Consider the following 18,565-nt stretch of genomic DNA (forward strand, 5'->3'; position numbering starts at 1 on the left):
CGGGGCGGGCAAGACTCAACCCCAGCCAGCGTGACCTCTACTCTTGTCCCATTTTCCCCAAAGCGACCTAAAGACAAACTAGATCATGTTCTATCCCATTAGCATTTCTTGTCTTTCAACTGTAGTAATTTCACTAAGAAAAATTTCAAGTACCTAATTATGTAACAGTATACTAACTTTTCAGTACATATACATGAAGACGCTGGTTTATCTACATGGTCGTTTTAGGAACAGACTTCTCTCTGGTCAAAGCTATTGAACTTTTTTTTCACTCTATATCCTTTTCAACCCTAGGCAGTGCCTGGCACCCCTGAACCCTCTCTATCTTGCAAAGATATGCCTGCCTTGGCTCCTGTGACCCTCTCCACCTCTGGTTCCTAAGTCTCAACCAGCAGACAATGAAGAGAAGTAGCAGGTAGAAAAATCCACTTGCTCAGTCGACCTCCCCAAACTACGGCTGTCCCTCCAAATTTCTCACTGGAAATCTGCCGTTCCTTTACAAATCTATTTCTCTGACACAAGCACCTGTTTTGGCTAAGACCTGTATCTCCAGTACCTAACACAGTCTGTAGCATAAGGTGATACACAGAAATACTTCTTAAGTTAATAAAGGCCTTCAACTATTGTCCTTAGGTAGACTCAACCCAAATCTAAATCTCAGTGTCTTCAAATTCATTAAGCCTGATGTTGGCTGAGTACCTATTATGTTCCAGGCCACATAGCAGACCCTGGGGATATACAGCAGTGGACAAAAATGCCCTCATGCAATGGACATTCTGATCTTCTCACCAGTACTTCAATCCCTTATTTGAACAATTCACCAGCTTTTGCTGAATCCCCAGTACAAATACAGTACAAACCTTATTAACTGGTAAGTCACAGTTTTTATTCCCAGAAACTCACAAACTAGTGGGGATGTGCTGTGGGGATACAACACATACAAGATAAAAAGTTCTAGCAGGTTATAGCAATTACTATCACCTAGGTGTAGGCCAGGAGCTACAGACTCAACTGAAGCAGAGAGCCCTGTGTTCCCCTCCTTAACAGAAGACTTTCAAGGAGAACCTACAGACTGCCTTCCTGGCAACTGCTGTAGTCCCAGGGCTGGGCATATAGTAAGCCTGTGATAAATATTTGTTTGTATGGATGGATGGATGGATGAATAAACAAATAAATAAAAGTTTAAGACATACACATCAAGTCTCTCTTCTAATCATTTAACTACTATTGGAAGGGATTATCACAAATACCCATTTTCATTGCTCGTTCAGCAAAACAAAGTTATTAAAAATTAAAATTTCCCGAGTTAGTCTCCCACTTTACAGGACCCCAGTTTAAGTCCAGACTATCCAAGGAAGTACAGGCTACAAGTTAATTATTAAGTCAACTACCTTAAAACAAAACGAAACACCTATAACAATGATCAATGCTGAATCCTGCTTTTGGGGGTGATAGAGTGTGGGTGTGGGCGAGTGTTATTTGTATGGGGTGTATGTAATGCATATGAATGCCAGATACTAACTTATATATATTATATATATATATATATATTTTTTTTTTTCCCCCCCGCGGTACATGGGCTTCTCCTGGACCAGGGCACAAACCTGTGCCCCCTGCATCGGCAGGTGGACCCTCAACCACTGTGCCACCAGGGAAGCCCTAACTTATATATTTTTATGACATTCATCATTAGACTATTTTAAAAATAAAATAGTACATATAAATATTATACTAAATAAACAAAATACTATACTAAAATACTAGAATGTGCAAATGTTTGAAAACCGTCCAATTTGGCCTCCTTTCAGAAGTTTATAAAATAAAAATAAAGTTAGCATTTCATACTTCGCCTGATACCCAGAACAAGCAGGTATTTGCCAAGTTCTATAATATAATGAGGATCTGTAATGAGAGCTTAACAGCATGAGTCAGAACTGAATAAAAGGAAAAATTATACGGCTATTTAATTTTTTTAAAAAGCACACGTTAGTGACACTTTGAAATCAATTCAAGTTGATCAAATCATAAATTCTTAATAAAAAGCTCATGGCAAATTAACGACATTTTATAAGAGGTCATTATAGTAAATGGGGTAATTATAAGGAGAGTGATGAAAAACTATGGACTTTGGAGCCAGATTACATGGATCTGAATTCTAGCTCTACTACTTACTAGGTGTGTGACCTTGGGCAAATTACTTATCCTCTTTGGTCCTCAATTTTGTCATCTTTTAAAATGAGTATAATAATAACATCTACCTCTTAGGGCTATTGTGAGGACAACATTAGAAAATACATGTAAAATTGCTTAGAACGGTACCTGGCACATAGTATGCTAAATGAATGTTAGCTATTTATTTTTAAAAGGAAAGAGAAAAAAAATGAAGGAAGCAGTCTCTACTCAATTTTCATTAATTTTCTAGATTAGAGAGTAGCCTTTTCAGAGACAGAAAACAAAATTGTGAAACTATAAACTAAGCCACTTATGTTTCACATAATTACTCACGTTAATAATTAATGAAATTTGATTACAACTCTGGTACAGGACACAGAAAAAAATGTAAGTCTTATATGGCTGATAACAGGAAATTACCCACAAGAACATAAGGCTCATTCCAAATGTGAACAAGTGAATGAAGTTAAGTCATTAATCCCTATGACATTCCTGCCTTTTGGTGAACCAAGGAGAGCTTTTAAATGAGCTGAAAGAAATGTTTTGGGTGACTTGCTGAACTTGTGGTCGTTTGGTTTACTGAAGAGGGCTAGCTCCTGCTTGCACGATGCCCCCAGTCAAATTTCTAGTGAGGTGCTTAGTAGAGAAAGACGTTTCCCCAGAACATATCCCAGCATTCACACTTCCTTTACAAACCTTTATTTCAGATCATACTTTCCCCTGAAAAAGCTGTTGCAATGTATGGGGCAACCTAAGTAATGGGTAATTCCCTCCTCTCATTTGATCCACTGTCAGCCTGTCCTCTTAAAATATTCCTCTTCCTGACCTTTCCGTGCTATGGACTCCATAAATATCCAGAGCGTCTACCTCTCTCACCCCTATACAAAAACAGATTTGAAAAGTAAAAGGTGTGGGATTATTTGCCAACAGTGACAAATACTGACTGAACAAACGAAGTTAGGATGTTACCGTGCTGTTATCGATAATTCATAAACGCCAGTACGAAGTTCTGCTCTGGCACACCCCCTTCCCAGGAAACCCAAAGGAACCTTTCTAAACAGTTGCCTTCTTAATGGTACAAACACTTACTCCCACTTTCCAGGAATCTTGTCTGAGAAATTCTGAGAGCTTTACGTCTTTAAAGAAATACTTCAATTACATTTACTGAAGATATATTTCTAACATATTAATAGTTGTTACAGCCCATATTGCTTCTTTTGTTGATTATCATTCGAGCAGTTTGGGAAAACTCCTAGGAGTTCAGGATATCCTTCATTCCTTCCACAAATATTTATAGAGAGCTAAACTGTGCCAGACACTATTCGGGGCGCTAGGGATGAATAGAGCTGGGAGTAACACAGGTGACGAACCTCAGAAATGTTGGCCTGAGAATCAGTTTAAAGTACTGTTCTAGTGTGACACATCTATCTAAATGTCACATCCAAACTCTAGGGTCCTAACGGGTTGAGTTGTTGGGTTCCACCTCCTTCCTTAACATATCATATCATGCACAAGAAAGCACTTCTTTAAAAGGGTTTGTTTTCTAGATGATTATGAAGATTTTCTTTCTTCAGACTGGGGCCAAAATAATGTTTGAGCTAGAGCTTAACTGATTGTTTCAACTGTATTCCTCATGTAAATTATTAGAGTTGGTAAGTTTACCAAAATACTGGCTATCTCAAATCTCTAAAAATTGTCACTGAAAATATCCCCCTCTAATACCATGTCAAGCTCTGAAGAATTGGGATGATCTCAACCAGTGAAAAACATGTGCGTTTCAAATTTTAAACACCTGATTACAATCACACAGATACATCAATATAGGAAATTCAGTGCAGGCTTCCCAATATTGCTAAGGTAAAAGGTTCTTCATGGTGAATAAGATTTTCTACCGTTACCCCAGAGAAGATTTTTCAAAGGAATTGCAATGGAGACCCTCAAATGTCTTACAGCTTCACTTTGTAGTCTTAGAAGAGCAATTAAAACAAGATAAGTAAACCTTTCTGTCCATTTTGCAGCCAAGCCCGGCTGGGAAAATCTGGGATTAAATGCAATTTTAATGTATAGAGAAATGTACCATTTTGGAGCTACTGGGTAAAGATCACTGCAAAAAGCAGGGACCAAGATATAGCATCTTTACTCAATCAGCTTCCAAACTTCACAAGCTACTGGTAAGAGAACTTAGATCTTACACTATCACCACTACCTGCCAGCCACTAAAGCAGGAAGCCATTCCGCAGAAACCACCGTTTTCAAATTCATCATCACAGGGCCTGTGTGTGCATGTGCATGCGTGCGTGCACGTGTGTGTGTTTAATTCGATGATCAGGGAAGCATGCACTTGTAAATCTGCCGCTTCCACATCACCGAACTGCAAGTCTGCACTTATGCACAAGTAAAAGCCATCTTCCCCTAAACCACGGGTCAGTATCTGGGGGATCTGATAACAAAATGGTGATTTTTCACCAATTCACTAGCCCTCTAAAAGTGACTCCATGGTGGAACTACCCCTGCTTTGCTGTCTTCCAGCAGCCCGGCACCTGGTTCCCCACACTTACTCCACAGAATCCTCAGGTTGCGCTCTTCCCTTCGATTTTGGTTTGTTCATTGTGAAGGAGTCCAGGGTGCCTCAACCCCCTTAGGTGTCCACCCGCCTCAGCCATGCCTTCTGGTGCCCTGAGACCCAGTGGGACGTCCCAGCCCTGGAGGCAGGCAGCTCCCACCACATTCTCTGCCTTCCTTCCATTCATTCCACAAAGAGTTCCTGAGCAACTCCGAATGCTACTACACACGGTTCCGCCTAAGATGGCCCAAGTATACCAGCAGGGTGGACCTGGTCCGGGGCCGGGGGGCGTGGGGGGGGCGAGGGGGATGGTTCTGAAAACAATGGCAGCTTCTGTGTAACAAACTCCTAGTTTGGTTCTGCTCGACAAAGAAACTGCAACACTGAATCACACAGAGCCAAAGACACCAGCGCCCTCTGTAACTGGACACAGCTGGCTGTTGCACAAAAATCTCAATGACCCAAAGATTCCAGGTGCTCAGCAGCCCCCTCTGCACGAACCGCTCCACAGTCAAGGCCTTCTGTAGCCTCGAGAACACAGCTCAGAGCCTGCGCCGGGGGATAGATTCCTATTAAGCAGCTTCGTCACAAACCAGCTGAGTTGAGGTTTTCGTCTGTCAAATGGGCCTGACGACACCAGCCCTCAGATGTGCCAAAGGACCATGAAAAGCCAGAAATGAGACACTGTGACAAGATACCCCGAAATGCCAAACAACCATAAACTGTCCAGCGGTATCATCACGGGGAGTAATGTTTTAGGAACACGGCTCTTACCCGAGACTCTTCAAACACCCGGACGTTCAAGGTACCCACCGTGCTGGGGACTATGTAGCCTCAAGTGTCCTGTGACAGCCCCTGACCTCTCTGTGATTAGCAGGAAGAAAGGGTCAGGCCACAAGAAGAAAAACACATTTCTGCAAAACTGCCCAAGTTAAACCTGCTACTCTCACTCAGCCTGACAAATCATCCCCTGCTTATTACTTTCTGTAATTTAATATATATAAGTGCTTTATTGGCAAGCTTCTCGAAAGAATAAATAATACTTAATGACTGCCTACAGTTTAATTAACTCATGATTGAACTTCTCATGGACTGCTATAAACATTAAATTATATCCTTTCTCAAAGCTGCCATGGATGGAATTCTTGTTTCAAGCTTTAACTCTCCTGCCTAAACAATTCTGAAATTTCAGCAAATCTGTATATTGGACAGGGAGGTGAGAGAATCAACCTTAATGCATGGTTATAAAGTGTGTTATTTTACAGAGCAAGGACGAGGTCTTAATTTAAATAAGATTGAAAATGTGCACATGTCCGAACACCTCATTTATATTACAGCAATCATTAAACATCGCTGGATCTGGGGCAGTCTTATTAGCATAAACTCCACGTATTACCACAAGGTTTCAAGTTTCTACTCAGGCTTTTCATCTGAGCTGCCATTTTCTGTCTGCGTGATGTTGCAAATAAATTTTCCTCTTGGCACGGCTCAGCTGTCAGGCACCTCTGTTCTATAATGAACCCATGAATTACACCTCCTGCTCTGTCATCCCTGGTCTCACACATCAAAATATTGTTCTTCAATTGTAATTTATAACTTAACTTAAATGTCCCTTTTACTGTGACCTTTTTAGATCAAATGGCATTGCATCTGGAAGCTTCTACTACACTAAAGTATCCTTTTGCAATTACAGTCCTTATAATAACTGTAGAAAAAGCCTACCTGAGTTAGATTGCATTCATGCTAAATATTAAATAATTGCAGTCCATTAAAGATAATATTAGATTTCAAAGTCTTTTGCTCTGCAAAATACACTATTTACAATAAACTGCCAAAATAACTTAGGGGAAAAAAAGTGGAATTTGGAAAAGTTCTTAAAATCCTTCATGTAGTTTTAATTATTTCAATTATTTCTCACTAACATGAGAGAAATCTTGCTGAAATCTAAGACACAACTTAAAAAGTTTTTTATCATAATCTGTAATTCACAAATGCCTGTATATTTTCAATCATTCCTCCATCACCAATGACCTAGTACCAAGCTCAAAATATGATACATGTATACATTTAAAAACCAGAGTTAAGACTAAAAGCACAATGTATTATTTTTGTTTGGCTACTGTCACTCCAAATAATGCTATTTAAGCACTGGAGAAGTTAAATTTCTCTAAATACTCCTATGGGCATACATTTTAGAGATCATGGTTAAGACAGAATTTAACTGCTGAGAGTAAGGGCTGAGGGAAAGATTCAGTTAATTTTCAGAAGGAAATACATTGTCGCTGGACCAACCCTCCCCCTCCAACACTCTCTGAATAAGTACAGTGTTCCAGGAATCATGCCAGACCCCGGGGTCACAAAGGAGAAGGGAGGGGGGAACCAACATTTCTTGAGTATTGCATGTACTAGGAACTTACTAGGTCATTATGATTTCATCATCCCTCACACCACTCTTGTGGCAAGAGTACTAAAAATGAGGAAACAAAACTGAGAGGTTCAGGGTCTTGCTCGGGGCCACTTCTCTAGAAAGCAGCATAGCGGGGATTCTAACATAAGCCCAATTTCTAGGAAGTCTGAGACTCAGCCCCTGCCCCAAACACCTCCACTGGAGCAGCTTAGAACCGGCGATCTGGTGGGAGCAATGGGCTCGGGGGCTCCTCCAGCCACAGGGAGACAGCAAGCTCAAGGTTTTTTCTTAACCTGGGGCGGGGTGGGTAGGCAGGAGGAGGAAACGAGCAGCTCAGAGAAGAGGAAACACACACACACATAAACAAAATAATGAAATAAATGTATGATAAAAACACAAAAGTGTCAGTGACTGCGGTGATATCTGCTCTGCTGAAAAACCAAGACGACTCCACAGAGCAGACGTGAAAAATCAACAGAGTAATATGATTAACCGTGCCTACACTTAATGAAGGGCAACAACCAAATTAAAAACACCGCTCTAGGAGCACGTAAAAGTAGGCAGTACTATGTCTAGATAACCTGCACTTTTAACCGAGTTTCCCGTGGCTGATACAGCATTGTATCATTTCTCATTCACCGTTAATTCTCGCACAATATTGTAACCAGAAATTAACAGGTCACCATCTCCTGGCTACAGTGTTTGAAGGTATTTTAAACACACAGAACAGGAGCCTCAACCACAAGGTGATTAGAAAGTAAACACCAAATGCTGGCACTTCAGCTGAGGGCAGTATGTTTTTAAAATACAGAACAAACCAAACTCTGAACGTCTTGGCCATTTCTGACCATCTGCCTACTGTCTTTATGAACACAAACACCTGGAAAGGAGAAGCTGAAGAGTTCCTGGGCCAAAGACACAGGTTTGGGAGTTTCGCAGAGGTGAAATCTCAACAGGACAGGGTTCCTGGCTTTGATTCAAACACTTGTTCTGCCACCAGCTGTGTGACAGAAAACAAGTTAAATATTTTTCTAAACCTCAGTATTCTTGGCTGCAGAAAGGAAGAATACAGAACCTATTTTGAAGGACTGTTTAGGATGAAATAAGGTACGTGGTAATCACTGAGCATGACTCCTGGAGAAGGAAATATTCCATTAAGGAGAGCCGACTAAAAAGGGGTGGGGGTTTCCCTGGTGGCACAGTGGTTGAGAGTCCGCCTGCCGATGCAGGGGACACGGGCTCGTGCCCCGGTCCGGGAAGATCCCACATGCCGCGGGGCGGCTGGGCCCGTGAGCCATGGCCGCTGTGCCTGCGTGTCCGGAGCCTGTGCTCCACAACGGGAGAGGCCACAGCAGTGAGAGGCCCGCGTACCGCAAAAAATAAATTAATTAATTAATTAAATTAAATAAAATAAAAAGGGATGGGACGGGATGACCGTCACGGGAAATAGCACTGGCAGTAAGGAAAGTGAATCAGCTTTAGAGCGCCACAGGAATGAACTTTACTCTACAGTACTGACAACACAGGATGACAGACAGGATTCAGAAGGGAAATAACAGAGAAACTGGTGACTGCCGAGAATCTCAGGAGCGAGTTACCAGGCTGCACTGGAGGAGCAGCAGCCTGGCCAAAGGGCCTGGAGGCCCCTGCTCTGTGCAGCACTGTGGGCCCTGGATTCTTCATCTGTAACAGAGGGGCTGAAGAAGGTCTTTTTCGGAACTTCCCAGTTTTTAACATTCTTTCTCTTTATAGACGTTTCTTAAAGGTGAAATTCTAAATAGTCTTAAAAAACAAATGGAAAGAATATTATACACTCCTTTAGAAAAATAAACAAACAATATAGCCACTGAACAATATAGCCAAACTGCCCAGGCCAAACACTGACTAGCTGCTGCAGAGGCTTCACTTACACCTTAGGGATTAAGGTTAGTGTTAATTTTCAGGCCTCTGTGAAAGCTCCAATAGTTTATGCCACAGGTCTTTAAATGACATTATGCATAGTTAAGCATCTACACAGTTAACATGCATATAACCTCGCTTCTCAGAAACAAAATCTTTCCTCCTGCTTTCTGTGTGTGAGTCCAGGCACCGTACATAAAGAACCCTAGGCTGCCGTGGGTCTAAGCTGCCAGCCCAGTGTATCTAAAGGGAGGTTGACTCCTTAGGACTCAGCAGACAAATCCACTAATGACAAGATTCAGCTTAATGATACAGAATGAGTGTAACTCTGGCCACAACGAGAAAACTACTGGCAGATTCAGGAATCATAATTATTTGTCAGTTTCGAAAGACCTGTTTCAGCTTACAAGTAGAAACTGTTCAGGGCCACAGTGGAAATTAAAACTTTTTTTCACTTACTTCTAGAATCTTCACAGCCTTGAAAACAGAAAAACAATAAGTAAGGCTCTAACCTAGAGGGTGACAGAAAAAACACTGTTCTATCCCTCTCACGTAGGTATTAGCGAACCCATTCATAAATGCTAAACTGAACTAGAAAGTACATGTGAAAGGTCAGCTATGGGTCAATTTTAACCAGATTCCTTCAAACAGTTCATTTTTTTTAACATAAATAAACAAAAACAACCTCAAGATCAGTTGCATCAGTATTAAGGGAAAAGCATTTACATAAAGTGCTGTAATACCTACTCAGTAGAATTTAGGTGCAGAAATGACTGCTTCCAACCCACAGGGCTCAACAACCTTAACCTTGGTGATTTTTGAAGAGTAATTTTAAGGCTGTGTAAACAATAGTACACATATGCTTTTTTTGGTTGCAACGATAAAGTAATGGAACAAAGAAAATCAAAGAGGCATACACCAAAGCATGTGAGATTATTGAGTTGGGAAAATTTCTGAGTGACTGCTCTTTTATCTAGAAACCTCAAAGAACAAAGCTAGGGCTTCCCTGGTGGCGCAGTGGTTGAGAGTCCGCCTGCCGATGCGGGGGACACGGGTTCGTGCCCCGGTCTGGGAGGATCCCACATGCCGCGGAGCGGCTGGGCCCGTAAGCCATGGCCGCTGAGCCTGCGTGTCTGGAGCCTGCGCTCCGCAGCGGGAGAGGCCGCAACAGTGAGAGGCCCGCGTACCGCAAAAAAAAAAAAAAAAAAGAACAAAGCTAGTGACTAAAAAATAAGCAAAAAGGCTCTGGGCAACCACGATAGTGCCCCTCCAGCAATGTCCCTGGAGAACCTCGAAGCCCTCACCCTGAACCTTAGCTGTCTGGCTTCCTCACCAGTTCTGGATTTCCCAGTCAAACAACAGGTCTGAAAGAACAAATGAGAGAGACTGTGTGATTTTAACACAGAGCAGTGGCGCAAGAGAGCCTCACTGCAGAAGACTCCAAAACTTGGCAAACTATTGGGTTGGCCAAAAAGTGCCTTTGCTTTTTAAGTACACATAAAAGACACATTCTTCATTTTCACCAAGAACTTTATTGAACAACATATTCACCCTTCTGTTCCACGACCTTCTGCCATTTTTCAGGCATCTTCATAATTCCATCTTCCCAAGACGTTTTATCTTTTTGAGCAAAGAACTGTTCCAGGTGCCTTTTACAGTCTTCCAGGGAACTGAAATGTTTTGTAAAGACCGGAATAAGTGGAAATCCGAAGGTGCAATGTCCGGTGAATACGGCGGATGAATCAGAACTTCCCAGACAAGGTGTAACAGCTTTTGCCTGGTCATCAAAGAAACACAAGGTCTTGTGTTATCCTGATGGAAGATTATGTGTTTTCTGTTGACTCATTCTGGAAGCTTTCGTCAAGTGCTGCTTTCAGTTGATCTAACTGGGAGCAAGACTTGTTGGAATTGATCGTTTGGTTTTCCGGAAGGAGCTCATAATAGAGGACTCCCTTCCAATCCCACCATATACACATCACCTTCTTTGCATGAAGACCAGCCTTTGGTGTGGCTGGTGGTGGTGGTTCATTTCACTTGCCCCACAATCTCTTCCATTCCACATTATTGCACAGTATCCACTTTTCATTGCCCATCACAATTTGTTTTAAAAATGGAACGTTTTCATTACATTTAGGTAGAGAATGGCATGCGGAAATATGGTCAAGAAGGTTTTTCTCGCTTAACTCACGTGGAACCCAAACATCAAAGTGATTAACATAATCAAGCTGGTGCAAACGACGTTCAGTGCTTGATTTTGAGTATGTCGGCTATCTCCCACGTTGTATAACATTGATTATTCTCAATTAACGTCTAGATTTGATCACTATCAACTTCAACTGGTCTACCTGACCACTGGGTATCGTCCAGCACGAAACTTTGCAAACCACTTTTGACACGTTCGATCAGTCACAGCACCTTCTCCATACACTGCACAAATCATTTTTTGCGTTTGGGTTGCGTTTTTTACCTTTCTTGAAATAATAAAGAATAATATGCCAAAAATGTTGCTTTTTTCTTCCATCTTCAATATTAAAATGGCTACACAAAAATTCACCAATTTTGATAAGTCTTTCTTTAAATGCACACTAATATGACAGCTATCACATACGATCTAACAAAATTGTTTTGAATGAAGTTAAAGACAACTAAGTGCTACTAGAGTCATCTTATGGAAAAAACCAAATGAACCTTTTGGCCCACCCAACAATATGCAAACCAAAGATCTGAAACTCTCCACAGTCGCACACAATTTTGTGTGATGGCCACCAATAATGATGACTCAGAGGCATCAAGTAAAGGTAGACTTGATTTGAGACACGTGAAAACTTACAGCTCATTCGTGACATGGGGGGGGGGGGGCAGAATGGAGGAAGGTTAAGAGCCAACTTTCCCCCAAATCCCCGAATAAGCAGTACTTCAAAGTACGTGAGGAAGCTGGAATACACACCCAACCAATCCTACGGGCAGGGAGAAGGCGGGCCAAGCAACACACAGGGCAGCAAGAAGGGCAAGCGTGGGCAGTCGGTGTAGTGATTTAATAAGAAGCCCAGAAAGTGACCGGCCATGGCGGAATAATCCGTCTCCTGGAGAAGAGAGCTGGTCGGGGCAGCGCTGCAGGACAGGAAATGGAACAGATGGCAGAGACTTAAAAGAGCAATAGCTTCAAAGGTAGCCAGGGCTGACCCCAGGCCACCTCAGAGATCGGACCTACAAGCAGCAGGAGACCTTGCCCCCGAGGGGCCCTGAGGGGCAGGTGCCCTCTGACTCGACTGGGGCAGGCTGGGTCCATCTAGGGCGGAGCCAAGGAAGAAATACTCAGCAACCTGACAGGTCAGAATAAATCAGTCAATATGGTGGTTATACACGACAATTCTGTTATTTAAGTAAATGTTCTTTGTACCAAGAAAGCCAAATACACTATACTTTATGCCAATACAAATATGACAGTATTTTATAAATCAAATGTCCTCAAATGTTACAGAAGTATCACAGTCACTACTAGACTATTTTTATACTCTCAATATTATAAAGTCCACAATCTAAGTAAACTGTAACTGACAGAAAAGGAAAGGAAGTAAAAATAAACTATTACAAAAAATTAAAAATAAGTACTATAATTTATCTTAGTAACATTTTGTGTAACAGTAAAATCCAACCGTGGCAGGCTAAAAAGTGACCACCAGAAGATATCCACATCAAACCCCTGGAACATGTGATTGTGACCGCGTTTGAAAAAAAGGGTCTTTACAGACGTGATGGTGATTAAGTTAAGGATTTTAAGATGAGGAGACAATTCTAGATGACCCAGGCGGGCCCTATACCCAGTGACCAGCATCCTTATGAAAGACAGGCAGTGGGGAACACGGAACAGAGAAGACACAGACACAAAGAGAAGATGGCAGTGGGAAGACAAGCAGAGGAAGACGTGGCATAAGGGAGGGGAGCTAGTCAGCGCTGAAGGAGGCAAAGAATGACTCCCCCCTGTGGACACGGAGGGAACATGGCCCCACTGACAGGCTGGTTTCTAACGTCCGGCCTCCAGAACCAGGAAAGAATAAAACCTGTTGTTTTAAGTCGCCAAGTTTGTGGTAATTTGTTACAGTAGCCACAGGAAACTAATACACTGACCTTCAAACTTTGGGGGTAAAAAAATTTATCTAGGAGAGCTATAAAAAAAAAAAAAAAGTATTCTGAAATATACTTCAAACTAGTATAAGAAACACACATACTAGGACAAATATAAATTTTAATATTCTACAGTACATTTAAGAAGTTTTGTTCATATGTGAGCCTTTTCAAAACTCATGGGCCCACGTTGTTCTAAGATTTAAACACTTACTTAGATTTCAACACTTTCAGCAAATGCTCTCCCATTAGGGTTTTGCAAAGAGCAGGGACTCCATCACGTTCATTACTGAACAAATAAATGAATGAATGATTTTATTAAAGCCTCTTCTTCGATGTAAAAAGGCTAAGGGCTTTTATCCTGACTTGCTAAATACTTATTATGTTGGTATTAATGCTTAATATAGATTCACAGATGTTAAAATTCCAACTGATTGATGTTAAGTAGACAGTTTTCAAAACACCATGTAAACCTCAAAATATTTTACCAGTATTTAGCTTGGAAAAAAATCTTATGAGAAAGAAATTTCTTAAATTAGCAAAGGAACTTTCTAACTTTTGCCAAACAAAAGTAAAAGCTGAATCACACTCATCCATCCCTGCTGAGAGCCTAGGAGGAAGGATGGAGATACACAGCCAGGCTGCAGCATGAAGGGTTTTTAACTTGCTGAATGGCAAATCCCCCAAACTGCAGATTCAATGGACATTTCAAGAGGACTGTTGTAAGGCACTGGCCTCAATTCTAGACTACTCTCAAGTTTAAATTATTATGTGTATATAAATATGACAGAGTGCGGCTATTAATCTGCAGGTGATAACCGTACTTTTTTCACAGAATTGTTATAAAGATGAAATAAATTCATTCATAAAAAGCACTTAAAACTTCTGCCTAACATATAAGCACTCAACCAACAAATACATTTAAATTTTGTTACGATTATTAATATTGTTGTTGTTATTAATGACATCAGGCAACTGACCAATAGTTGATACCTAATAAAATGAAAATAACAGTGATAAATTTAAAGTCCCCTGCCTGGCTGAAAATTCAGTCAAAAAGCTGAGAGCGGGAGATAAATGGCTTAGGAAAGGCAAAAAGGCGAAGAAAAATGAAACAAAACAGGACAAAGACAAAACACAAGAAAAAAATGAATGTGATGTGCACATTCATGAAGGCTTGGACTGCACTGAGGTGAGCTTTTGGGACAACTGAAGTTAACTCCTTGACACCATATGCTGATCAAATCTGACAAGCGTTGCTTTAGTGCAGGTGTCGCATTTTAAGACATACAGATAGACAAAGCTGACCAGGAAGAGATATAAAATGGTTATACATAAAAATGGTTACACACACACACACACACACACACACACACACACACACACACACACACACACACATATAAAAACTACACCATGGATGAATATTGGAAACATTACCCTCAGTGAAAGAAACCAGTTACAAAAGACCACATATTGCACAATTCCACTTAAATGAAATGTTCACAACAGGGGAATCCATAAGACATGGAAGGCAGAATATAATAATAATATAATAATGGCTGCCTGGGTGGGGTGAGGAGAGATGCGAGATGGGGAGTGACTAATGAGCACAGGTTTCCTTGGGGGTTGAAATGTTCAAAAATTGATCGTGGTGGTAGTTAACACAAATCTGAATATACTGAAAGCCATTAAATTGTACACTTTAAATACGTGAAATATATAGTACATGAATTATATTTCAATAAAACTATTATATTAAAAAGAGATAAAAGAAAGAAATGGCTGAAGAAACTTGTGAGTGGTTCACACTGAAAAGCAAAGTGGGGCCACAACTGTGATGAGCTGAATCGGGAACACAACAGACCAGAAGAACTTACAGCCAGACTTCTGTGTTAAAAAAATTATCAAAAATAAAATCACTACTACAATAAGTAATGAAGATGCCATTCCCAGAGGTTGATAATGTAAATGGCCTTTATCTCCTCACCCACCCCTGAGAACCTTTGATAATGCTCTCTGTTATATTTAGGGGAAAGAACAGAGGCACAAAGTCAACTTTAAGTAAAAGCTACAGATTCTCTAAAAACGAATAAAATATGAAAGTATTAAATTTAAAAAGTCATCTTCAGGGCTTCCCTGGTGGCGCAGTGGTTGAGAGTCCGCCTGCCGATGCAGGGGACATGGGTTCGTGCCCCGGTCCGGGAAGATCCCACATGCCGCGGAGCGGCTGGGCCCGTGAGCCATGGCCGCTGAGCCTGCGCGTCCGGAGCCTGTGCTCTGCAACGGGAGAGGCCACAACAGTGAGAGGTCCGCGTACCACAAAAAAAAAAAAAAAAAAGTCATCTTCAAACAAGATAAAATGAATTAAGTCATATAATTTGTGTGAGAAGTGTTGTTTCGTGTAACTTTTGAACAGAAGTGAATGTCTGAAGTTCTCAGCCCAAAGGGAACCACATGGGTAAATTTCTAAAACAAAAAATTTTCAGAACAAAAGTTCAAAATATTTCTAACTGGTCAAAGCACAATAAATAAAAACTCAAATTTGTCTATTATTATGCTGATAATCAGTTGTAAAGGTCATGGTTACACCAAAAAACTTCACTACACGGTCTCTTTCAGCAATTTCACTTCTACTATCATTAACAATATAATATGAGGTAGAGTCCAATATCCTGTTACAACATAAATAAAACCCTAGCAAAGGTGCTTGTCAAGACTGATTTAAATAAGGTGTTCTTGTAATTACTGGATTTCCATAAAAAGAAATCATATAGCATTATCAACTATTACTCTTTCCAACCAAAATGCTGAGACAAAAAAACCACCACCCTACAACCAATTAATGGGGACTAATCTAATGGAGAAATAGTAAAAAGAGAAGAATTTAAGCAAAGGGTGTGAGTGTGGAATGAATTTCAGAAGAATCCTGATCATATACCTTAGGCAAAGTATAAAAAAAGGGCCTCCTGGCAATGTCTTATTTGGGAGCTGGAACAGACTTAACATTCACTGAAGTCCGAAGCACTGCAAAGCTAATCCAGGGCCAGATGCTTTAGTGAAGTCCATTTACAAGGAACAAATAGAAGATCTCTGACAGAAATTCTATAGACTTAATGTTTTAGAATGAAAGAGAGGAAGGTGAAAATGATCCTTAGAGCAGAGGCTTACCCACATATACTCTGCTACGCCAACTCTACAACAACAGGTTGTGCCTGATCAAATGTGATGTGGACTTGGACCCGATTTACGTACCCCATCAATTCAACAAATATTTAGTCCTCTCTACCCTGTACCAGGCATCGGCTATAGCGCAGGAAACAAAGATGATAAATACTCAGTGGTTAACAAATAGTGATATTTATAGATCAGAGATAAAAACTAACGATTAAGCTACTGGAGGCCTTTCATCCTTTGTTGAAGGAGATGTGGGTGTGCATAAATAAGTAAGCAAACACATATACACTCTCTTGAATGTGCAAAAAGCTTAATCCAAAAGTCTAACAGCCATCCATATTTCAGGGAATAAAACTGTCCGGGCAAAGGTGAAATCTTTGCTGCATGATTATAAATTTTACTTATACATAGTGAAAATGTATATGTTTAGTGTTAGCAAGAGAAGGTAAACATAAGAATGCAAATAAGTTTCTGAGAAAGAGAAGTCAAAGAATTTGAACTTTATTTAGAAAATGGGAAAGATACCTGAGCTCAAATAATAAAATCCAGTATCAATTTAGGAAAAATAAGTCAGCATGATATTTTCCAGAAAACCCTAGTCTCAAACTAAAGGGCTCTGGGGCAGTTTCCAAGCATAAATATAAAGGTCTATTTTATAAAAGGCCAAATAAATGTACGCCTTTAAAGATGGCTGAATAAATTCCATTAGAATAATATGGGCCATTTATATGTTATATAGCAATTATGCTTAAAATTTACATATATGCTAAATGTGTACAATAAGCCTAATTAAAATTTCATTTGGAGAAACATACCTGGTACAGCACACACAGAAACATTTCTATGTAAGATATTCCAGAGATAGCACCATTGCTTTGTCATATTTTAATGTTATTTAATATATGTATACCATAAATTTATGAATAAAACAATTTTGCATTCACAGGTATTCACAATTTAAAATAGTAAAATATAATAAAACCTATCTTTGCTGACGCACATTAAGGAGTAGGCCTGTGGTTACTAAGAATACCCTCCTCTTGGGGCTTCCCTGGTGGCGCAGTGGTTGAGATTCCACCTGCCAATGCAGGGGACACGGGTTTGTGCCTCGGTCCGGGAAGATCCCACATGCCACGGAGCGGCTGGGCCCGTGAGCCATGGCCGCTGAGCCTGCGCGTCCGGGGCCTGTGCTCTGCAATGGGAGAGGCCACAACAGTGAGAGGCCCGCGTACTGCAAAAAAAAAAAAAAAAAGGAATACCTTCCTCTTGCAATAAGAGAGGCCAACACATTTATTACATCTTCTTCCTCGCGATCAGTATAAAACTGTTTTTTATGTAAGAAGTAAAAAGATAAGAAATACATTTTAACATGAATGAGTACACAAAGAACTGTTTACCTAACTAGTCTGCAAGTTCACTGCTGAATCAAAAGTATCATCATGTGGCCATGAAAGTAAGATATTTATATATTAACTACTTCTGTGATTCTCCAATGACAGCTCTGCTATTAAAACTGTATGTGGCTCAAGTTTTATACAACCTGAGAATCATCTGCACTACATTAAAATGGACTAAACACTCCAGACAAAAGGTAGAGCTTGCCAGACTAGATAAAAAAGCAAGAAACAACTGAAAAGCTTAAAGTACACAAGAGAGGTACTTTAAATAAAAGTAAAAATCAGGATTCAAACTAAGAAGCTGGAAGAAGATATACCACATGCAGACAACAGGCATAAGAAAGCCAGAGTAGCTGTACTAATTTTAGACAAAACTGAGTTCATGACAAAAGAATACTACTAGACACAAAAAGGGTTACACCAAAAATGTTAAAGGGTCACTACAGGGAGAAAGATAAAGATACAATTTCCATACATATGAAGCAAAAACTAACAGAACTACAAGGAGAAATAACCAAATTCACAAGACTTTAACACACCTTTCTGAGTAACTGACAATACAACTAGATAGGACAGAGAAGATCTGAATGATAATATAAACCACCTCAAAGAAACTGACAATAATAAAACAGTACACCTAACAACTGCAGAACATAATAAGTTCATTACAAGTGTACATGGAACATTCACCAAGGTAAATCACATGCTGAGCCAAGAAACAAGTCTCAGATTTCAAAAGACTGAAATCTTACTGGGTACTCTTTGACCACAGCAGAACTAAATTAGAAATCAATAACATTCCAAAAGGGGGGGGGGATGAGGAGG

General features: G+C 40.4%; 1 protein-coding gene across 1 annotated transcript in view; it reads right to left on the bottom strand.

Moving 5' to 3' along the window:
- Window positions 1-18,565, bottom strand: part of RERE (arginine-glutamic acid dipeptide repeats) — a 259,834-nt gene that overhangs the window by 95,805 nt on the left and 145,464 nt on the right. The gene's annotated exons all lie outside the window — the stretch shown is intronic.

This window comes from Lipotes vexillifer, unplaced genomic scaffold (assembly GCF_000442215.2).
Source record: "Lipotes vexillifer unplaced genomic scaffold, Lipotes_vexillifer_v1.1 scaffold575, whole genome shotgun sequence".
Taxonomy (NCBI): Eukaryota; Metazoa; Chordata; class Mammalia; order Artiodactyla; family Lipotidae; genus Lipotes; species Lipotes vexillifer.